This window comes from Prenolepis imparis, unplaced genomic scaffold (assembly GCF_030444845.1).
Source record: "Prenolepis imparis isolate NDT839.2.m4 unplaced genomic scaffold, iyPreImpa1.0 SCAF_3, whole genome shotgun sequence".
Taxonomy (NCBI): domain Eukaryota; kingdom Metazoa; phylum Arthropoda; class Insecta; order Hymenoptera; family Formicidae; genus Prenolepis; species Prenolepis imparis.
In genome coordinates, this window is record NW_028141161.1 from 6501848 (window position 1) to 6527344 (window position 25497).

The 25497-nt window shown below is 34.2% G+C and overlaps 1 long non-coding RNA gene across 3 annotated transcripts; it reads left to right on the forward strand.

The window, feature by feature from the left end:
* Positions 1-3073: 3073 nt before the first annotated feature.
* LOC145933932 (uncharacterized) lies at positions 3074-25497 on the forward strand. 3 transcript variants are annotated; one of them, XR_014424950.1, is made up of 5 exons: positions 3074-4055; positions 5207-5659; positions 8493-8582; positions 16429-17231; positions 21934-25497. It is a non-coding gene; the product is annotated as an uncharacterized LOC145933932 (long non-coding RNA). The 3 variants fall into 3 exon arrangements; XR_014424949.1 differs by lacking the exon at positions 21934-25497 and having other exon boundaries at positions 16429-18406; XR_014424951.1 differs by lacking the exon at positions 21934-25497 and having other exon boundaries at positions 5207-5604; positions 16429-18406.

Sequence of the window (25497 nt, forward strand, 5' to 3'; positions counted from 1 at the left end):
TAGAAAAAAACGCAATGACTTTTTAGCCAACCTAATATAATAAATTAAATATTTAAACAATAAGAATTAGATATTATCAGGGTTGGGCAGATATGTATCTTAAAGTATCTGAGATACGTATTTAGATATGTATCTTATTTAAATACAGTATTTAAATATCGAATAATCAAGTATCTTGAATTTTGTAATTAATTATTTAATCTAAATGTATCTTGTATTTAAATGTATTTATGTAATTACATTATTATCCCACGTGTGAAAAAGGCGTTTATAAAATTTGATACTAGTCTATGTTCTTCTGCTCCTGTAGAGACTGTTTTTTTTTTTTTTTTTTGCGGGATTTATACATTCGCCTACTCGTGGCCTTCTATCTGACAAAATGTTTGAAACATTGGTATTTTTAAAAGGCAATAAGAATTACCAAAGTTATAGTTTGTAGTGATGATAAATAAATAGAGTATACTCTATGTATACTAAGCTGTATTGAAAAACCTATACTTAAATTACTATAATATATATGCTATTATATATAATATATAAATTATATAATATATGCCATTATGTTTATTATTTATTTTATTATTATTATTTTACGAAGTTTAAAGTTAAAATAAATGAATTTATCTCTCTTTCAAAGTGCTGATTTTACTTTTGATTCTATTTTCATACAATTCTCTACTTTCAATATATAATCAGGAAATTTGAAGAATAATTGCATTTAAAAGTATTTATAAATGTATTTAAATACAATTATTATAGTATTTAAATATATGTCAAAACCAAAGTATTTAAATAGTATTTAAATATATATCAATAAGTATCTTGTATCTTGTATTTAAATATTTTGTTTTGAAGTATCTGCCCAACCCTGGATATTATACTCTCGATTGAGACGAATACATATCTTGATGACTTCTTTTATTTCTTTGCGCTGTCGAGTAGGTAACATAGTTTTCAACTCCGATGATACGGAAGGCCATTGAAAGCTTTAAAGTTGCTCAGATTGCTATGTAAAACTTAGTTTTGAACGCTCTCCACTGGATGGCGTAGTATGTTTTCGTTTTCTAGTCTTATAATTCTTATATCGAAGACTGCAAATTCTTCGATATTTCTAACAAAACTTAAAAACTTTCTTTCTTGCAAAATATTTAATTCAATCATTTATACTTTTATGTCTAACCAAATAATACATATAGATTTATATTTAATGTCATTAATATAATTTTTAATGTGAAAAATATTCAATGAAAAAATATCTTAAAATGGGATATTGATATTAGAGCTTAATAGTAGTAACACAATATGCATTTGCGAGAAAATATTGTCATTTTGCGCGTCTACATTACTCGATTTAGGCTTGGTCGATTGACTTATCTTCTAAGTTGCATTGGGAATTACTTCGTGTTATGCGAGGTTAGGTCAAGATATTCCCGCAACGAGAATATCCTCAGCAGGCATCGATACTATAAAATTATGGAAACTTGAGCCATTATAGCTATTAAATACCACATTGCGTCGTAATGAATTGATGCTTGCAAATGTTGGTAAAATTAAATTTTTAGTTAAGGATCCTTTAATTCTAAACATTACATTAATAAATTTAACATTACATTAATAAATGAAAGGTATAACTTTATTCAATTAAAGATGTATCAGAAGTCTACGTTTACAAAGCGAAGGGACTCAGAGGTTAAACAGCTTTTCGCTTTTATGCGGTATTTGCTTTTATTCGAAAAGATTTCACGAATCGGAAGCTCTTTGCGAAGAATCTTTTATCTAAGGATAGGTGATCGATTGCGGAAGTTGGATCCAAAAACTACGGATTGATAAGCATCGCTGAAGATCGCGTTGGTTTCATTTTGTTATCTATATTTACAATTAAATTAATAATATAAATTTACCTTATCGAATTGTATTTCTGATGAATTTGCAATAGCATTATTGTTTGTTAATTAAATTATAAATTATGAAAAACAAAAGAAAACTAAAGAAAACTTTGTGATATGAAATAAATTAAATAAATTTTTGCAATTCGCATGAGTATAAATCTTTATACAGGGTGATTCATTTTAATCTTAACAGGCAAATATCTCGAAAAATACGAAAAAAATGTTTCATACAAAAGTTATAGGATTTGACCTCAAGGTCAAAGTCAAGGTCACCATCAGATGTCCCCCTCGAAATCCTACAACTTTTGTATGAAACATTTTTTCGTATCTCCCATATTTTTCGATATTTGCCTGTTAAGATTAAAATAAATTACCCTGTATATAATGTGTTCTAATCCTATATTTACTCTTAATCCGAGTTATTTCTAATCTGAGTTACTCTTCGACTGAGCCAAAGTTTATTTGTTTGGCAGTTAAATTTTAATTTCAAAATTAAAATTCCATATTTTAAAAGTAAAATTATAGTTAGTGCAAAAACTGAGAATTTTTTATGCGGCTATTATTTGTTATGTATTAGTGCTATATATTAATAATTAATATAAAATAAGTATGTTTATATTTGATAAGACTAAAATGATTGAAATTATTTGAATCAAGTGTTGAATTCTAAAGAAGATTTTTCTAGGAGAATTGAATTTGATTCTTGAAATAAAAAGTCCTTACTATTTTCGTTCATAACGGCATAATATATGAATAGCGGAATCTGTATTACTATTAACATGGAACTATTTTGGATCTCTCCATATCATAAGGATTCCTGCTTCCATTCGAAACCGTGAAAATTCTCAAAAACGAACGAGGGAATATATCTATGATAATAACCAGCAAGTTGAAGAGAAGGAAGACGACGATCGTCAAGTACAACAAAGGAGAATTGAATCGGCATAGAAGACCGGGACACCCCTGGGAATCCTTTAAAACGACTGACCGAGAAACGTTTGAGGATAATACTAGGAACTACTGTTCGTGGCGAGGGTGGATATCGACTTCGATGGCCGCGAAAGCCCACGCACGAGCAGCAGCACGAATGGGTCGGAAGGGGTGGGATGTGGGGTAGAAGGTGGATTCATCCTCTCTCTCTCTTTCTCTCTCTTTCTCTCTCTCTCTTTCTTCCGTACCAACACATATCCGCATCCACACGAATGTATAAGCACAGTTGAGGCACATTGCGTGTACGCGAAAGCATACACACAGACACACAGGAGTGCACTGCGCGACCCTAGGGAGGAACGGGGGTTCGCAGCCACGGTGGCGCCTCCACAGAACGTCGCGGCGGTTCCTGACGGCGGCCCTCGGCCGGCGCCATCCACTGTACCTTCGCCACCCTGACCGTCCCGTCGGGGGTCGTTTCCGATCTCTCACCCTGCGTGTACCGTCGGTGAACGCGGACCACGCAAGATCCGTTCGTGGAGTCCGAGGCGAGAGTGTCTTCGTTGAAGCTCTCGAAGTTGCCGCCTAAACGCGCGTCGCTGCGTCCCTCCCTCTCTCTCTCGCCCTCCTCGCTTCCATCATTTCTCCCATTCCTACTTCCCCGTTGCCACCCTACCCAGTCGCTTCTGGTGTCCCGACACGCACCACTCGGCGATTCAGAAACCCACTGGGCTCGCTGCCGAAACGTGCTCACTTCGTGGACCAGTCTACTCCGCCGCGTTTCCGGTAGTGACCTGTGACAGTGATCGCCCACTCTCCCTCCTTCTCTTCGCGTGTTGGATCGGACTCCCACTCGCCTTCTCTCCGGTGCCCTTTCAAGCAGCTCGTACTCTCTACTCCGGTAATTGACAAGGTTACGCAAGGCAGTCGCCAGAGCAACGTGGTCGTTGAGGTGGACCCGGCCGTGAACAACCGAACGACATAGTGTGTGTCTGCTATTGGTGTGTCGAGTGATTCAATCTTATTTCGAACTCTTCTTCTCCAATTCCTACCCCGTTCTCAGATCTTGATCCATGGGAATCTATGAATCTGCTGATTCATTGTGATTCAGATAAAGTGATAAACACAATTTAAATGAACTCGTGAACGATGATTCGAATGGATAAACCTTCATCGTAATGGACACGATGAGCAAACTTGCGTTATTACGTCATTCGTCGCTTCTCTTCGAATATGGTAATGTTTAACTATGATGCCAAGTTTGTCATGTGGGACGGCGAGTCGAAACTAATTGATTGCGAGACTTAATTCTTGATATTCTTGAAATTAGTCTCTTCGGTGAGCCTACTTAAGTATGTGCTTATTTGGGAGGCTTCTGATACTCATGATTGAGTGTACGCTTTACATTGAATGATTATCGGAGATCATGTTTTATATGAATCCTTTTCAATTCTTCCAATCAAAATAATTTACATTTAAAGATTTAAGTTGTTTTCATAGATTAAACCGTAATTAAATTAATGATTTAAAAAATGCGGCGAATTTGTTCGATGGTCCTAACAAGAAATCCCAAATTTATCTTGCATTTTAAAGTATTTGATTTTCAATCGTTAATTAAAAAATCTCCGTATTTAAAAACCGAGATTCTTCAAAGTAGCGGAAACAAGTCGAATGTTATAGACCTACTTGCTATCAAGAAAATTATAAGAGAGTTTCTATTTTTATTTGTACGATTCTCTAGTCCTTGTATTTCCATTTAATATTTCCTCTTTCTTCTTTCATTATTTTTCCCATTCATGAATCTTGATATGAATAAATCAATCAAATATATTTGGCGGAGAAATGTGATTAAAGATGGACCCATCTATAGCAACAAGATCAAACAGCTTTGCAATATCATTAATTGAGCAGCCGTGCAGATATATATATTCTCTGGATCGTCTTTCTGTCAAACTTGCCAGTGATAAAGGAAGACTTGTGAATCAACAACTTGACACAATAATTTTTATTACTCAATATATATATAAAACTAAAAGATCATTCAGACATCAACCAACTGAAATACATTTAAAAAAGCTAAAGAAAATTCACAGACGGGATCAAATAATCTTAAAAGCTCATACACATCGTGGACTCGTCTAAACTCATCCTGAAAAGGATTTTCCGGGTGGTATTACGCATTACGTCACGGTCGTGTGACACCATCGAAGAGAAACGCTTTCTCTCTCTTTTCCTCTCTCTTCCTTCCTCTGTCTCTCTCTCTCTCTCTCTCTCTCTCTCTCTCTCTCTCTCTCTCTCTCTCTCTCTCTCTCTCTCTCTCTCTCTCTCTCTCTCTCTCTCTCTCTCTCTCTCTCTCTCTCTCTCTCTGATCCATTCTCTTCCTTTAGACTTTCCATTCTCGAGCACCGCGAAAGAAGTAAAGATCAATTCACTATGCCAAATTGTTTTAATGACACTTGCGCAAAGTAATTTTCGTGCGATCGTCACGATGAAAAATGATCTGTGTTTCGTTTCTGCGCTTGATCACTCTCCATCGGGCGGATTTGAAAATGTGGATTTGTCCCGGTAATATTTCCGGTAGCGGTGTAAAAATGGAATACTCGGGAAGCGACGTCGCCGGCAATTCCGCTACCGTCATTGACAGATGTGCGACTGTATATTGTGAACACAGTGTGAACAGTACTGTATAAATAAGTGGATAAAGCCGTGTTAAAAAGAGTCCTGCGACGTGTGCGTGTGGGCAGCACACGGGCCTCGGTGGTGGTTAGACGCAACATGCGGGAAGGTACAATAGCGCGAGCCGCCACGGCGATCAGCTGGGCCATCGCCAGTTAGCCGCTGTACTTTTCTCTCCTTCTCTATCTATCTTATATGTTCTATGTATATACAGAATATCCCAAAACTGTTGCATTTCTTTTCATTTAGCTCAAGATTCTCGGATTCGTTCTGAAGCTGGACCTATTCTTTGCCAAAATTTTATTTTGAATTCTTTTATGCGTTTTGTCCTGCATATGTGTGTGTGTGTGTATGTGTGTGCAATTATACACTTTTTAGATTTTCAGTTGATTATTTTTTCTCAGTTAAATCCAGTTTACTCGACATTATAAAAATGATATCTAATTATAATAAAATTTAATTAATATTAAATTTTATAGATTAGTGATACATATATAATAATACCTAATAATTAAATTCAAATTGGAAGATTTGTGCTATAATTATGCTTCTTTCTTTCCAAGTTCTTGTCAAGGAAAAAGTCAACTTTAAATTAATCAAAGAATCTGCGGTAGAAAGGAAATGCGATAGTTCTGAGACATGCTGTATACCAAATGTCCTGTAACAGGAGGAAAATATAAAAGATAATGGTATTTTTTCGCAGAGTTCTCCATTTTAGTCCACGAGGTATCTCTATAAACATATATGTTCTAAAGTATAAATTGTTTTGAAATAAAGTAACTTCTTAGTTCTTTAAGAAATGTATTTATTGTTCTTAGACTGTTATTAAAAGCCCCTTGCCTCTTTTAATGTTCTCTCAATGTTCTCTGTATAATACATAATGAGAATAGATAGATAGAGAAAGAAAGAGTTATAAATAAAAAAATTAATTATCAGACAATATTACAGTAATGTAAAAATACTATTATTTTTGTAATTATATATGATTCATACGAAAATATGAATAATAAGGAAATACGAAAAAATAAGGATTATTTACAATTATCTACAACTAATTATGCAATAATTAGATTTGATAATTTTTAAAGTAGCTATATTTTACACATGTACAAAGTTTTAACTAAAAAGCTTGTGCTAAAATAAGTTCAAAAATTTATGCTATTATGACGTTGGAATCCTGTTACAGGTCATTCAATATTTAGGAAAATTTGGAGATACCAGCAAAATTTTTTTATGTTAGAAACGGAAATTACATTAGAAAATATTAAAATGATAATAAAACGTAAGAAAATATAAAATCAATTTTTTCGTGCAAAAAATTTTATTAGAAATACGTTGCAACTCTCTTTTTCTTTTTCATATTAAATACATAATAAATTATAAATTTCTCTTAAATCTTTCTTAAACATCCTAATTGAATTTTAATTCAAAGTTGAGTCAAAGTAGAACTTATCGCAAAGCAAGTGCAAAGCAAATGTTTGCTGATATGAAATTTTATTTGCCAAATTTTGAATATTGTCTTGTTAACCTTAGACATTTAAAATATATATACATATATACAGTGTTCCGTAAGTCGAGGTAAATTAAAATAGCGGACTGCTTTAGCACTATCCAGGATGTACCACGTGGAGGTACAGCCCGCTTAGCATCCCTTGGCAGAGATCAGGACCTCCACAGTTCGTCACTCCTGTGGTATTTAGTGACTCCAAATTCTCTCTGCCGTGTGTGTGTGTGTGTGTCCGCAACTTTTATTTGACTTTAGTTATGTTTTGAAACTCATAAAAACCATCTCATGTTTTAATTTTGACAAAAAAATTCGAAAGCAAAGCAATTTCAAATTTTAACATAAAAATGGCGATAACTTGAAAACAACGCATTTTCGGATCTATGTTTGTATCAACTTTCTTTCTTGTTTTTGGTTCCCCATTCATCTCCCGAGCGATTTACCTCGACTTACGGAACACCCTGTATATATATATAAATTAACTATCGATTAAAATGCGAACAGAAATTGAAATTTTATTATTTCTTTAAGTAAAGCAAAAATCAAATTGATTTTCTTTATTTTAATTAGTCATTTCTTTTAATTCTACAATACAAAATTTTAGATGGTAATTCCGAATTATTCTATTTATACATATATATATATATATATATATATATATGTATAAAAAAAACTTCTCTCTATTTATCTCTCTCTCATTACTTCTCTTACTATTTGACTTACTATTTAATCTTTACATTTTTTCCTTTGTTTGTTATTACCACTAGTCCATTTTCTAGAGAGTATTTTTAAACTTCTTACTATTCTCACTATTCATCTTTCCCTTCGGCTCTGTTCGAAATAGTTATAAATTAATATCGACACTAAAATAAAATTAGCAAGATTTTTTTAATTTAAATTATTATATATAATTATTTAGATAAATTTAGATTAAAAAGATTTTAGACACACATACACGCATGTATGTGTGTATATGTGTGAATATAGAATAAAAGTATTTATTATTAGTAATAAATAAAAATAAATATAAAATAAAAAATATTTATTATTAATAATATATTGTTAATAATAAATATTTGCAATTTTTTATTATATTAGATTTTGTTATTTTTATTATGTTTTATATTTTGTTATTAAATTTTTATATTTCAAAAATTAGTGCTTGAAATGAAAATCTTTTCTTATTTAATTTTTCAAAAACTGCTATAGTACTTCGATCGCAAATTTTGGGACAGGCTGCATTCCGAAATTGACTGCCAGTACTGAAAATCTGTAATATCTGTGACGTGAACGTATAGATTTCCAGTACTGGCAGTCAATTTCTGAATATAGCTAATATAGTATTATATGAAAATGAGGAAATCTCGGTGTCGAAAAGTCTATCGAATCTGTCCGTGATTTTAAACTTCGAACAGGGTCGCGACCTTCTCGTCTTTCTTTCTTGTCTCTTTAGTTATTCTATAGCTCTATTCTGTCACCGCATGCCAAACTAGAGGACTCACCGCTCCGGACTGCTCCCTCTGCGAAAAAGCGACAAAGAGGCCGCCTCCATGCAACATGCAGATGATCCTGGTTGCTGGCGGGTGAGTCCATCATAGTATCGCGCAGCTACATATGTACACTTACATACACGCACATACACGATATAGTTCACATGTGTAAGTAGCCTAATTTCCTCTATTACTATTTCCATTTCCCGCAGAATTTCACTCTTCTACATCCATTTCTTCTTTCCTTTTTTATCCGTATTTTCGGCACATGTTTAATATTAAATGCGGTTTTTCGGAGTCGAAGAACTTTTGCCGAAGTTTAATGAAAATCTTTTACTCTGGCGATACATGGTCCCTTCTCAAGGAACTTGCAAGCTCGTTGACTAGCATTCTTGTTATGAATGATTCTTTAAATAATTTTGTGACTTCCTGCTTTTAATAAAACATGTTTGGAACATGTTTTTAACAAAGTTCGCGTATGTCGATGGGTAGGGCAACACTCTTGGGATTCTGTTTATGGCATTGTGTACGATGCAAGGTGTAAAAGAGAGGATAATAAGCCCACATGTGATAAACAATTTTGCAGTTATCATCCGACGTCACGCGAATTTTATGATGAAATTAACTCATCCGTTTTTCTTCTCTTTAAAAGCACAGAACTGAGTATCAGTTCTTAAATAGTTCGACGAAAGTTGAACAAGATTATGCAAGGATAATAATTATGTGTTGAAAAATTAAAATTTTTTTTGTAAATAAAAACAGACTTCAATTTTTTAATACTTATTGTTAGCTTCTTGAAAAAAAGTTTAAGTTTTAATTCATACAAATATTTTATCCTTATATTCTGATGTGTTCTAATTTTAGATCCTTGAATTGTGATATGTTTGAATTAGATATTTGGATTTTTTTACATTCTTGGATTTTATAATTTTAATTTAATTTTTTAATTTTGGATTTTAAGTCATATAAGTTTTCAATTTCAGATTTAGTAATCCGCACATAAATTCTATTGCTTTGAATTATGACAGGGTTGGGAACGTTACTCTAAAAAAGTAACGTGTTACCATTACCGTTACTTTTTCTAAAAACTAACTCGTTACCATTATTCGTTACTAATTTTAAAAAGTAACGCGTTACCGTTACCGTTACTAACAAAAAAAGTAACGATCATTACAAAAAAAGTAACTGTAACGATAACGGCGTTACAAGTAACGCATTACTTCCCAACCCTGAATTATGATTATCTATGTCTTAGACAATATGATGATATTTTTGGTTAAATAAATTTGAATTAAACGTTCGCCAAATCGCTCGTACAAGATGATCTGTCTATCATGCATATTCAATACACACGCTTAATATATCTTAAACAAGAGCGCAATTAAGGATCGATATTGCGATGCGCTGAATGCATGGCGACAAATTGAAATTTGGCAAAAAATAAACGTCGCTTCTAAGAGAATATTACAACAATTTACAAAATATATATTGCTTAATAAGTGTATTAAGAGAAAAGGAATATTAATTATTTCTATTATATACTTTTAAAGCCAAATTTTAAAAAATGTTCAGTATTTGTTTTGAACATTTTTAAGTAAGTTTTTAAGTATATGAGAGAGGGAGAAGAAGATGCTAACGGTTGTTTGTCTATTTTGTCTTCCTTGTTTCGGCCATATCTATGATAATGATAACCAGATGCATTTGAATGTCACGTGTTTCCCTTCACTTATGTGTGTTTAAATGACATATTTACCCAGAGTTACCGACCAGCTGTTTACCACGTGTATGTATGTATCTGTACATCATTGCATTTATTTCGGCTGGCACTTATTTCAGTTTTACTTTATTCGTCAAGTAGAAAGAGAAAGTGGACCAAATGGAAAAACATTAAGAAGTGTTATTATTATTATTCGCTATAGCAGAAGTGCATCAATACGAAATTCTTATGAGAATCTTACATATTGTTCCTTATAATGAATAAAAACTTTTTGCTTTCAAACTTCATTGTTCTCAACTTTTAATTTTCTTAAACATTGAATCTACTTATTTATTAAGAAAAAAAAAACAAAACATTTTTTCCTTTTCTAAAAAAGGCATGTAAAGTCGATACTCGCATATATCGAAGTTTATTGTTGTCGCTTTTCCGTGATGCTCATTGGATGTCTCGATTCGCGTTGGGCGTTATATTCGTAGCTTCGAGCTGTCATCGCGAGGGTTCATATTTTGACAGTTGTTTAAAATAAAATTATATAAAGTCATTACATGAAATCGGATAATGGCGTGCGCGCGCTTGTGTTGTCTAGTGTTATAAATTTTTGTCATAACTTAAATTATATAACTATATTTTTCTGTTAACGAAGATGTGTAATTGGTTTATTAATAGTTAGCGCTTTTAGTTTTGGAAATCCACGTAAGATTATATTTTATCATTTATTCTATCATGCAAAACATTGTTGCTTTATACGACGCTGAATGAAATTCAATTTACACGTCATTTCTTAGGAACGCATTAATTGCGAGAGGGGGAGGGGGCCTCCCCCACCTTCATTTCAAATACCCACGTGTCACTTTCTGAAGTGGGCCATCCTAATTATCGTAATGACGGATCGTCTGCCGAAGTTTTGAGGATTATTATAACTTCACTTGCATACCATGTTAATTAAACTTTCTATAAAATAAACGTGGTTCGCTTAAATTATACTCGTTGGCTCGAGATATTGTTTTTCATCGAAAATAATTTGGCGCAGTTCAAAATGATGTTCCACAATTAAATCAATTAACCTCACAAGTTTTGCCATCCATGCGCGTGTTACGTTTGAAATATCAATTAATCTTTATTCGCGCGTGTATGTATGTAGATTTTATTATATCAATATACCTATATTTTCTCTCCCTCTTTTCCTCCTTCCCTGCTTCCCTCCCTTTCCCTTCCCCCTCCCTCCTCAATCTTTTTCTCTCTCTCTTTCAGTGTACAAACGTATACAAAAGTAAAAAATTTATTACACACACACACACACACACACACACACACACACACACACAAGAAATGGGCCACCAAATTTTAGCACAATTTTTTGACATCTTTGAATTGCGATAACTCAGTAAAAGTCATTATATTGAGATGGACCAAAGTTTAAATTAAAGCTTGAACATTTCTCTTAATAACACAAAAGAGCAAAATTGAATTAGAAAAAATGTTATACAAAATGGCGAACGTTGAAGATAGACGTTAAAAAATGGGGAAAAAATAACTTTAAAAAATTTTTGCATACCTCAGAGAAATCGGCTCCCAAGTACAAAAAAATATGAGTTTTTAAGCTCATTAATTTTCTAAGAAATCCATATTTCAAAAATTCTACGATTTTTTTTTATGAATATTATACCATTTTGAAGAAAATGTTGCAAAATGGACCTTTTTTGTAAAATCTGCAATTGAGAAACAAATTATGGTGAAAAATTTTTTCAAAAAAAAAGAAATTAAAATGTAAACTTTAAATCTTCAAACCTTTTTGCCGCCAATAATAAACAAAAAAATTTGCCGATAATGAAAAATTGTAACATATGTTACAAATGTTTATTATTGGCAAATTTCTAAAGTTACAGCGTTCAGTCTTAAGAACGAATACATTTATTAATTTAATAGAACCAAATTCTATGAAACAATTATATTAAATTTTAAGTTTACAATAAATTTGAATAATTAATAATAATTAATAATTAATAATTTTAATTAATTAATAATAATAATTTTAATTAAATTAATAATAATTTTGGTATGAGTGAATGAGGTATTTTATTTACACCAGAAACCAAAAATTTCAAATACACGATTTATCAAACGTGATCTAATGTTTACATTCGTAATTATGGTAACAGGAAAATTTAATGTAATTGTTTCATAGAATTTGGTTTTACTAATTGTAAATTAATAAATAAATTCTCGTTTTTAGATTGAACATGTTGTATCTTTATAATCGTCCAGAATAGGATACATATTTATATAAACTTTTGTTTAAAATGATGTGTACAATCATGTCCTAGAATAGTGACCATTCCTTCTGCAACACCTTGTATATGATATATGTGTGTATGTAATCAATATTCATTGATTTTAAGCTAGTTCAATGTTTTATTTACTGTTTATTTACCTAATAATTACACTACCTGTCAAATTCTATTCATTTCTAATCGATCGATTATAGTTGCAATGTTGATGCAAGCAGGCGGATTAAAGTGTTAAAGTGCATCGGTATCGAGACAACTTCAACAGCCTATGTTGTTAAAAGCAGAATACAGGTAGTAGTCGAAACGATGTATTTATAAGGGGATAACAACCTCGGTCAATGCGGTTTAGTCGATCGCTCGCAATAATCGATCTAGTACTCTTGGTGTCCCGAAGTCCTTGACGAACCGAAAGACCCTGAAGATCGACCATTACCGCTGAGAACGGCGAAACACGAACCTATTAAGCGTGCATGCAGTCACTTTGATGCAGTGTCGTACACGTGCGCGTGCACCGCTTCAGAACTTTTCTAAAATAATTAAAACAATAGAGAGACAGAGTAAAGTCTCGTTATACATCTTGATTACTTTTCAGATATATATACAAAACTATATACTTCGAATATTCTTCGTAATTCTTTAGATATTCAAATATATTTTGTACATATTCAGATTCATAAAATATTTGCTAATATTAATATTTTTATTAAATTGTATACAAGATATATTGTGAAGATATATTGTCTAGCAGCTTAAAAACGTTGTTAGATAAATGTATTTTCAAGTTTCTCAAATGTTTTCCGTTTGATGTACTGACTAACTTTTCGTTTTGACATGCGCCATTTCATGTGTCATCTTCTCCGATAACTTTTTTAATAACTACTCAGATAATAAGATAAAATTCGTGTAAAAGATAACAATCGCACAAATTTTAAGATGGTGGTGTCCGTATTGACTTATTAAAGAGTACACGATGCCAAAAAGGCGTCATCGAGTCGTTTTTCCGGAAAGATTTAAACAGGCATCTTCGCCAAAAACGGCGCCGTTCGTGTCCTTACGAGAGCTTTCTCGGGCTCGATTTGAAAATAGGTCACTGGGTGCCGAAATCGATAAGCGATCCGTGCACGCTGCATGGTAACTGCATTATCGACAATTTTCCGAAAGAAATCTTGATCTCTGCTTGGATGGCGCGACGTATTCTAATTAAAAAAAAAATAGACGAGGGCGAACATATAGATATATTTTATATAATATTGTGCAAATAAACTAAATAGCTATTTATATTTTAGAATTTTGTTATTAAATTCTTCCTATAAGTAGAATTCTACTAATTAATTATATAAGCATTACAATATATAAGGCTTCTCTATATTTAAGAGGTTAGGGTTAGGGTTATGTTAAGTTAGGTTAGGTTAGGTTCGGCCGGTCAAGGCAAGATCAAAAACACGGATCGTGCCCCGATCTTGCCTCATAACTTAAAAAGTACTTAACAAAAAGGTACTTAATTATAGGGTTTTGGAAAGCTCTCGATATAAGCTAGAAGAATATGTAATGAAAAGTAGGTAGTTTCATTTAAGAAATTGAAGGTGACCTTCACGTGTCCTTCAAGCCACTATTCAAGGTCAAACTAATGGCACCATCTTATGTCCTCCTCGAAACCATACAACTTTTGTCTGAAACATTTTTTTCTACAATCAAAAATAAAAAAGTTATTTGGGGTGGGACATTAAAATGGGACACCCTGTATACACATCTACTTTGTCCGTCTTTTAATGGACACAGTTACTTTGTCTTCCCGCAAAGGTATCTATATTGATTATCTTCATATAAATGTGCATTCACTCCGTTTGTCTGCATCTGTGTATCTACTTACCGAGGTAACTATTCATGAAATTAAATTTATGTTGGTTCCTACTTGTTGGTTGCAGACTCGTTCGTGCAGAAAATATAATTATTTAATGCGGATGGGCGTTATCAATATCGAAGGTTTGTGGATAAACGAAGTTCTAGCGATGAGATTTTTCCTACTTGGAAAAAGAAAATACCTGTGCGTAAAATATATTCAAAATTTGATATTTCGATACTACCTCTATAATTCTTGTCAGTCGAATTCGTGATAGCTTCTAACCAGAATGCGATAGCATCTATTCGTAAAAACGAATTTGTTTTAACATTTGCAATTGCTTCGTTTATCCTTTGAGCATGAACAGAGAGCGAGAGAGGGAGGGAAGAAGGGGGGGGGGGAGAGAGAGAGAGAGAGAGAGAGAGAGAGAGAGAGAGAGAGAGAGAGAGAGAGAGAGAGAGAGAGAGAGAGAGAGAGAGAGAGAGAGAGAGAGAGAGAGAGAGAGAGAGAGAGAGAGAGAGAGAGAGAGAGAGAGCATTGCTTTGACTGTGCACAGATATAACTGTCTAAGCATAAAATCAAATTTACGTTTGTTTGCATTGCATTTATTTTTGAACGAACCCCTAATTTTTAAAAATTACAATAATTCGGCAACGTATTTCTTCGAAGATATATGAAGAAGAGTCTTGCTATTATTTGACTTAATCAGAAACAATAGTTGCAGTTATAATTGACGTATACTATTTTTTTACAATTTTCTGCGGAAATCTGAGAAAAAGAATGCTTGTGGAGATTTGTGTGCGCCATCGCCTTATTACGGAAGTTCAATTAATGACGATTAACTTATTGCTAATGGACTTGCTGAGTGGTGATTAACGCGCACCTACGCACTCGCCCGATTTCATTAGTAAGACAGTCATGTGCGAAATGTATGTCGCATCTCTTAGAGCAACTTTCTCTCTCGGCTCAGACGATAATGTCTGACATTATGACTCAACTTGGTTACGATCAATTGTCGGAGTTCATAATGTGCCCTCCTCGATATTCTCGAGCACACGTGTAATTTGTGTTTTACAAACGACGATATTAAGAAAAAAAAATATATATACATAAAATTGATGCAGTTTTTCAGATAATTAAGAGCGCGATCTCGTAAGAATCGACATTTGCCGTGTCACGTCGGAAGTAGAATACCTAACCTTTGACCGTAGCTCGCCCACGTTATATACATAGGTGCACTTTTATTTGCCCTTGGATTTTATATTAAACTATTATTACCAATAGTAAGTGCTCAATGGGGTGAACGACGAGAGTTTCGAGATTATAAAACCTATAATAAACATCAACTTCTACAATCTGTGGAAGGCGATCCTGACCTTTGCTAAAGTAGCGCGGAGATATACTTTATCAAATCGTGGATACACAAAATTTTTCACTTTATGATTATATATAAAATTATAATTCAATATCATACCTATATGGTTTCTCCTGTTTTTATGTTTTTATATTAAAATATTATGAAATGATTAATAAGGGAGAGGGAAAAATGGGGAAGGGGTAGAATGCGTTGATAGTATCAATCTGTCTGAATCGAGCTTGACGCATAGTACGCATTAAGTATGTAATAACCAGACCTCGGTCTAAAGTTATAGCCGCGCCATCGATATCGTCCGATATTAATAGATGATGGAAATACAGTCGGGACTAAATTTACTTGTATCAATAACACCAACCGAAAGCCCGTAACTTCTTAGATCGTGACGGCAATTTGATACCATGACTTCTTATGGAGCGACGCTCTAATCATTTGTGTGACTTAGACGTATTAATTTTCCCGTCGTCACTTACAACGCTGATCGCGAATAGTTGAACTTCTCACGGCCTAGCTTTAATGTATAATAAATAGCGAAAAAACGTTTATCCTCGATAGTAGAGCTCTAAACGCGATAATTTCTCGAAAAAATCAAAGCTACCATTACAGAGGAATTTAAACTTTGAAAAAGTCAGCGGATATAATCGACTTACTTGCCAGATTCGCGATGTTACTTCCGGTTAACGACGCAAGCGTCCTTCTTCTTGCCTTCTGTTCTATAGTCCCTCAGGAAACCGGTGGATGTACTTGATCGTCTTCGATGCACGAATGCGGAAGAAATATCGAGTTAGCAACGCAAGGGGCGCCCCATAGGTCGCCTCCAAAGGGTGGAAGTGACGTTCGGAATGCGGGAGGGCATCGTTAGTGGGGGCAATTGTGTTGTGGTGGTGGAAGTTGTACAAGGGTGGACTTGGAAGGACGGCGTGGCACGCGCCTTGAACAAACTAAGGCAGCCACACTGCCGGCCGGTCGTCTTCTCGCCACCCTCTGCGAGTATCGTCGCGATAGTCATCGAGGGTGCGCTCGCGATAAGGAATAGCTCATTTGCTGTGCGATTAACTCGTTTTCTTCCTGCCCATTCCTCTGTAGGAGGACTTGTCGCTCATGTTCGTTCTTTCTGAATATAGTTGACAGTAGTAGACGCCCTTGTCAGAGATTAGCAGCAGCCGCGGTGATCTCAAGCGAACGAGAGAAAACAAAACGCATTCATGAGTCTCACAGAGAAGAAAAAACTCAAAAGATTCTGTTATTCATAATTAGCTTATAGTAAAATGCGATGCATATTTTGAAAAAAATGAATGGGTGAAAACGGGTTGACGTGCGCAAAATGAAACAAATTTCTTGTAAATGCACTACATCGGACTCGTTTAGTAATTATTATAGTCGTATGTGCATGTAATGGAAAACTCGTAAAATTGTTTTTCGATAATACACGATTCGCGAATAGATCGAATGAAACATTCGCGTGAGTGAATCATTTGAAGGTTTCAAAATGTGTTGTGTTGACTTTGTGATGATTGTGATTGTGAGTTTATCTTTGGTAAAGATTCTGGTTTGTTCGGTTTTTGAGAGACGTTGATCTTAAAATTGAAAACGGATATGCACTCGCGATTATGAATCTGTTTGAATTGTTTGTTTAAAATAAATCAATATACTATAAATAATGGTTGCAATAACGGACCAAGGTATCCACCAGCAATTTTAATACAAAGCTATAGATGTAATCATATATCATATCTTAAGATTAGGAAAATTTGCGAGAATCAGATGAGGAAATATAAGGTCTTCACTTTATTCAAAATATCATCATAAATTGCGATACATTTGTCACCCGTGAAATGAAGACATTATCGCTTAGACGACTTTCGTCGCGATGATTGATACGGTTGCCGACTGACCAGTTAAAATAAGCACTTTGCGCGTTAATTAAAATAGCAATGTCAAAGTACAACCTGCGGAATGAATGCGATTTTACGGGAGGTTTATCTGTTGATAAATCGTATCGCGCGGTCACGCGACTCTGCAGCGTTGAAATTTGGGCGGCCTCCTCACATTTTCCCTATCGAATACAATCTTACAAGCCAACGTGTTCAATATGTTATTATAGAAACAAAGTAGCTTGTCGCTTTATATAATTACATGTTGATACAAAACATTTTGCTACGCCGCATCCGCACAATTTCATTAATCTATAAATTACTATTGCATCTATCAACTATAGCATACTATATTACACTTACTATATTACATCTACTGTAATATACTATATTATACTACACTACATCTACTGTACTACACTGTACTGCATCTACTATACTATACTGTATTCTACTATATTCCAGTATATATATTATACTGTACTGTATAACATCTGCTATATACTATATTACATCTACTATACGTCTATTATGTTATACTACATCGACTATACTATACTACATCTATTATATTATACTATACTATTGTATGTGTCTAAACGAGTTTACAATTCTTTTTTTTAACGGGACGGTTTCTTTTACATTTGATTATCGCAAGAAACAATACTTCCGTGCAGTCGATTATTATTATTAATTCTCTGTGGCCGGAATCCGCGGTCGATGTAAAGCTCGTCATTGATCGACGCGCAAATTATAACGTATTGCGTTGTAATCGCAATTTCCGTTTGCCGGAACGGAAAAAACGAGAGCGGCCATTATTCACATATTAGTGCAAATTTGCACGTGCGTGAGAGAAGTTGTAATGCGCATTGTTTGACTCATTGTTGTCACGCGAATTAGAGCAACGTCGCGTAACTCAATGGCAACCGATCGCGAGATGCGGTTATACTCGCTTTGCCGCATTTGCAGGATTTCCACTCTTCCTATATAGAATAAATCCGGAGAGTAGAGTGGCGCTTTCTTTTGTTTCTCGAGTCATCGGCAGTTTTCGGATGATGAATCTTCCTATTTCCATTATATCGTTGAATCATGTCAAATAAACATCAAAAAGAAGAAATCATTTAAAGTAACACTTTAATACAACTCTTTTTGTTTAACCTCGCCACACAATTAGAAAATGCATATTTTTCTTTTTAACGTATACAGAGCTTCTTCGATAAAAACGAGCAATATCTTTTTCTTAATCTTTATTTCCTCCCTTTGTTTTTCTGGTATTCAGATTTCTTTGAAGGATATCCGGTTTTATAGGTAACGCGCATCTCCATCTGTCCATCGTGTAAAGTGCACTTTACGATTCAGTGACATGAATTAGCTAATTGCATCTCGCGATCAAGCACTCTGTGCGCGTTATAATTTGGTGCCAATGAAAGCAATGCGCATTGATGAAAGCATCCACTTATTTAATTTTTGCTCAAGACGACTTTTCTCTTTAAATAGAAGTTTGTGACGATCTTTCTATTTTTATTCGCTCGCAATTTGCAAATTATCAATATTATAATAATATTTTCATTGATAAAAAGTATTTAGCAAGAATGTTATTTCCGGGACTTCTCAATTTGATGAGATCATTTTTATAGGATTTTTTTATCAGAAGAAGAATGCCGCAAATCACAATGCGTGATCCATAGTTTTTGAGATATCATTCTTTTAAAGTCGCAATAACTCTTTCTTCACAACAATTGATGATACTATATGTACATTTAGAAAAGAATATATTTAGTTATGTGCACTAGCGGATCCTGACGTCGATAATGGGGGGGGGGGGTTCTGCAAAATTATTTGATTTAATATTTTTGATTTCATGCTTAGCTTTTACTGCAGGATCAACGACGTCGATAGCTCTTTAACGTTTGTTTTTCTTTATTTATATTTTTTAAACGGATTCAGCAAAACTGTTTCTTTTAATTTGCAAGGGGGGGTTTAACCCCCCCCCCCCCCCAGGATCCGCTAGTGGTTATGTGTGTATATATATATATATGTATATGGATAAATTATCTATACATTACATTTTAAACGCGTATTTGCAATATTACAGATACGTATAAAATACATAATTTACGTATTTAACACGTATCGAATATATATTATCATATGTATCTAATATGTAACGTAAATTACGTATCTATAAAGCGGACATTCATCGGTATTAAACATGTATCTGGTACATGATTCATATGTATTGCTATATATCTACTATATAGCAACATTTCAAATTTTATGTATCTGCTATGTATCTGAAATATAAAATGCTGTGCGGGTTGTAAAATGAAAGCGTAGAGAGGAGCTTTACTGCACCCCCATCCCGAAAAAATTCTAACCTAATTTAAACCTATTTTTGATTAAATTTAGATTTGTTACATTAAAAAATTTGATGAAAAATATCTATGAAAATGACCTTTTGCAAAAAAATTTTGAAATCTCAATATATTAAAGAAAAAGAAACATTAAAATTTTGAAACATTGATATCTCGAAAACTATTGATCGTTTGCGACATTCTTGGTAAAAAATCTATCAAATACACCTCTATTAAATTGAGGAGCCCTAAAAATAATATTCTCCCTAAATATTTATACTCAAACGAAGATAAGAAAAAGATGAGAGAAAACTGCGCTGAAGATGATGTGAGGAAGCGCCCGTACTATACTCCGTTCAACAAGGGAACGTGCATCGGATCGGACGAAAATTCGTCCGTTTTGGGCAGGTTTTCGTCCATGGTCTCTTCCTTCACTACTTATTTAACTTGTTAATGCCTGCAATGAATGGCACTAGGCTCCCGAAGCACCATCTTTTCCTATTTTGCCCGTCTATGCGCACGTTCTCTCGTTGAACGGAGTATAGAGTGATCGCACGCGTTCCTTACTAATATAGAAACAAACTAACCGGGAAGTTGGTTTTCTTATGACTCCAAGGTCGCCGATTGTAATTTCGCCGTCAATCAGTCACGACGTCGGCATCGCGACTCTACAATTTCCGCGAGTACACGAGCGCGCGGCAGCTCGAAAACGTGTCACGGCCAATCGAACCACGTGTTATGCAGACGCACAATGGCATAACTTACGTGCCGTTGTACCTGCGATTAAACTCGCGAAGTTTTTAATCGCGAATGTGGCCGATCGCCGATTTCCTCGAATAATAACGAATAATAATAATGTTTCCGTTGTATTTTTAAAAAGCAATCTCAATTAACGTTTACTTCGTACGATTAATTTTCGCGGTTTTATTTTATTCTATTCTTTTTCTTATTTTACCTATAAATTTCATCGAATTCTGCTTGAAAATCAAATTGTCGAATAAACTGCGAATCCTCTTTACACGAGTGCAAACGACTTCATTGCAACGATCGATGATCGCGAAAAAAATCGTTCTTCGTCCGACGATTGTGGAAACGTTTTTTTATTCGGTTGTTGGAAAATTTAAGGAACTTTTAGACGGGACGGTAAAATTGTGTTGCGATACTGTATCGAGTGTAGCCGCGTTTTCGTGACCGGAGCTGATCGATGAAAGCTCGCCGCGGCAGAAGCAGCGAACAGCATCGTAAAATCGCGTCGAGTAGTGTGTCTGAATCCATTTGATTTCATTGACAATGTATGTATACTCCCAATTGGTTTTCGAGGAAATGGAATAACGGATTGCAGAAAAATGATAGTAGTGTTTCGACTATTTCACGTAGATCGAGCGGGTTTTAAGGCTGAAATTATGATTTTCGTTGTTTTATAGTTATTTTATAATGAGAGAGAAACAACAATTCTCTTCTCTCCTATCCTAATTATTATTGTGGCGACGCAAAATGTTATGTCCATTTGTGTCGAATAAATGATCGAAAAAATATCTAGAGATATCCGTTTTTCTTGTTCCGCACCTCTTTTTACCCTTGCTGCTTATGGTATCCGAATTTGGATAAAAAGTTGCAATTAAAATAAAGATTAAACTTTGCGACCTCAAGTGTGTTTGACGCGTGTAAATCGATCTTGCAATTGCGTCGCTGACGTGTCGCCATGCTATTATTATGCTCGGGAAGAAAGAAAGAATAAATTAGCGAATACACACATATACACATGATTTCGATTTGGTCTATATTTTTATGGATTCCTCTTTACATTTCCTGAATCTCTGACGATAGAAGGAATCCAGTTAGAAGAAAATTGCTCGTGGATTCCAAAACGGCAAATTAGAAATAACTGACCGTTTCGTTGTAATGCTCTTAAATTAGGTGAAAACCTGAGGATTTCCATATTGAAATCTTTCTCTCTTAACTTAAGCTCAATTAATGCAAATCTTTCAATTTGAAGAGGCAGAATTAAGAGGGGAGGGGAAAAAGTGGATTCGTCCGTTTATGGAAGCGCGCACATTATTCGTCGCATTGAAAGCGAGACGGACGAGTATTCGATTTTGGAAACTTGATTTTATGAAATAGAAAACGTGTTCGATGTACGATCAGGTTATTCGATGCACGATGATTATGCTGGATGAGTGGCGCTTGTAACAGCGTCCAGCAGGAGGATTATGAGCTTGATAAGGCTTTATAGATCGCCAGCGCATGTGGAGATTGAGGTATGGCCGCGGTAGCTGGTATCTATGGCATTTCAGAGGATCGACACGTCAGACACTCCGAGCATCGTGACCGTCAACGTGACCATATGTAAGTTTTAAAAAAGCCATTAGGATTAGCGATAGGATTTCTTACAAATAGGTTCGAATTTGTTTACATTGATTTCGAACTCTCTATGATTACTTCGAAAAAGAAAACAGTACTTTCAGAAAGTAGATTTGAATCTAGACGAGATAGGTTCGAACTGTATAAGACTCTGTATAAGTACCTCGAAAAACAAGAACAGTACTTCCAAGTACATTCGAATCTGGATCAAGTATGTTCGAATCTCTCTTTTATGAGTATTTCGGAAAAAATGAGGTGGATAGTTGAATGGGCAGTGTAGCAAATATTATAAATAGATATTTTTTATCTTAGAGTTTGAGTACTATTTATAAAATATTCAATTCTTTTTACGGTAGAAAGATACTTGCAAGTACTATTTCAAATCTTGTAGCTACTCAATCTAAAATTCGAATATAACTGTTCTAGACTCGATTACTTAATAAGTACAATATGAAGAATTATTTCTTGTGAATATTAAATATTCGAATCCTAGAAATGAAACTTGATTTTTGACTCGGATTTTTAAGTAGATATTGAACTTGATCCCATTTCTAATTAGGATATTGCGCAATTAGGATAAGTTTTTTTTTGTGAAAAGGAGAAAATGGACCTTAAAAAAGTATATATGTTACCGTTACGTAACAGATCACAAAAAAAAATAATGAAAAATAGAAGTATACACAATTTTGTTAAAAGAACCAAAGTTTTTAGCGAAGAGAAATAATAGCTCTATTGATCACAAATTTAATATTCAGTTTCCATTGATTTGATAGCATATTTTTTATATGAAATTGCAATAAATTCTTCTCTATTCTTTCTTTATTTGCTAGACACGGATGTCTAACAATAAAACTGATTGAGGCGGTTCAAAGAAATTTTGACGCGTTTAGAATCACGCCGGTGCGCGCGCGCGCGCGCGTGTGTGTGTGTGTGATCTTTATTAACTTTCTCAGCTATTTGTATACAAGTCTAGTTTACATTAATAATAACATACTCCTTTAACATTCTCTTAAAGAACTCAATTTTTTTGCATCGTTTTATCTCAGCTGGTAAGGCATTATATATTTTCACTCTTTCATAAAACATACTCTTCTGCGCACTCGTAGTTCTACGAAATTGTATTATACAATGTCCTCAGCCTGTCATGTTTGTCTTTCACTCACGTTTCTTACTATTTGTAACCTATTTCTTAATTGCTCGGGTAACATTTTCTTTAAAATTTTAAAAATAAATGTTGAACTTATACACGTTAAATACACGCGACGGTGATGCGACCAAGGACCGTGATATCAGTAAGTATCGTTACCACATGTAAGTTGTTCAGAAAAGATAATATTTATTCAGTACTTGTATAGTGCTGGATTACAGTTGAACAAAAGTAATTAATTATCTGTAGCGCAGTCAGTCCGAAGTAAAAAGGGAAGAGTAGAGAAGAACAGAAAAAAGGGATATTTTATAGAGGGCGCAGGCCGAGAAAAACAAAAGGAACAGTATACATCGCACGACATGTGCTCAAAAGAAATGATTGCGCCCCCTTTTGGCTTGTCGCTACCTCGCTTTAGTATCCTGTGCCGTTTGGCGCGACGTTTAAATCGTCCACATCGTCGTAACACTCCAACAAATGTGTGTGTGTGTGTGTGTGTGTGTGTGTGTGTGAGAGAGAGAGAGAGAGAGATTTTTCTCTCTCTTGATAAATAAAAGCTAGGATCTGGAAAGATTAACTTGTACGGGTGTACCCGAATGGGAATTTATAAATATAGGCATCTCTTTGGTGCATCCTCGCCTCACGCTACGTCAACGTATAACGGCAGGTGCCGCGTTTAAGAATTCATCTCGCGTCGGGAAGAAAACTTCTGCCGTTGTTGCACCGCACGGACGTCATTTGCACGCTTACTTTAAAGAGACCGCAACAAATATAGCCGTCGTTATAAATATATATGAAACTCATATCTCGCACATACAGTTCTTGCGTTCCACACTTCACTGGAAAACTGTAGAAGAAAAGTTATACATAACGAAGAATCAATGCAGATATTTGTTATACAAGTACATGTAAGTATATATAAAATAGATTATTAGAAATGTAGATTCTCTTGAAACTCTCATAATTTTTTTTTACGAGATAATGTTTATAATTTTTTAGCACAAGTAAAAGTATTATTTTATTAATATATTATTTAATTTATTATATTTATTATATTTATACGCAAGAGGCGTGGAGCAAGATAATAAGAAAATTGAAATTATTGAGTATATTGTGCATGATAAGAAGTAACCAACAACGCAGAGTTTATATGCAACATCGTGCCAAAAGACCAAATAATAAAGGTCATGTTCTTGTTTCCAAAGAGAGAGAGAGAGAGAGAGAGAGAGAGAGAGAGAGAGAGAGAGAGAGAGAGAGAGAGAGAGAGAGAGAGAGAGAGAGAGAGGGGGGGGAGGGGAAAGAGAGACAATAAGGATTTATCGCGCTGCAGCGAGTGATGTTACTCTTGGCGATAATTAAATCGACGCAGAACACAAATAGTAAACTCAATTGTAGCGGAAATAGTAGGTGCCCCATTTACACAGATAATTCTTTGAGACTAAGTGGAGATAATATATGCTTGTTGTTGTTTGGTGTTTATCGATCCATACATTATTTTATATTATATTAACCTCAATGTAAAAATGATAAAAGGAAGTGTGCATATGTATATGTGTGTGCGTCCCTTATTTTTATAAATATAAGATTAATTATTCTTATAATTATAAGATTAATTTAATCTCTTCAACGAAGAGATCATCAATGAAGCTAGATAAAATTGTTTATGAAACAATGTGTTTGAATATAATTGTCATGTAAGCGTGAAATAATTTTTAATCAGAATCGTGGTGCATGCTCTTGTTTAAGAATTAACTCTCATTAACTTAAGTGTAAACTCATTTATGTTTATGGTAGTGTGACTGTCCATCCCAGACAGCACAATGACGTTTTAAAAACGCATTAAAAATATACATATTGGACGTTTTGTACATATTTATAACATCTATATTAGAGCCTTAGACATCTTTAGGACATTTTAAAGATATCTAGTGTTACTTTTCTGGACAATCAAAAAATGTCCATTTTAAGGACTAAACGGACTAAAATTGGACCTGTTTCGAATATTGAACGTATTTTTTAATGTAGATAGATGTAGATATATGAGTCATTCCACGT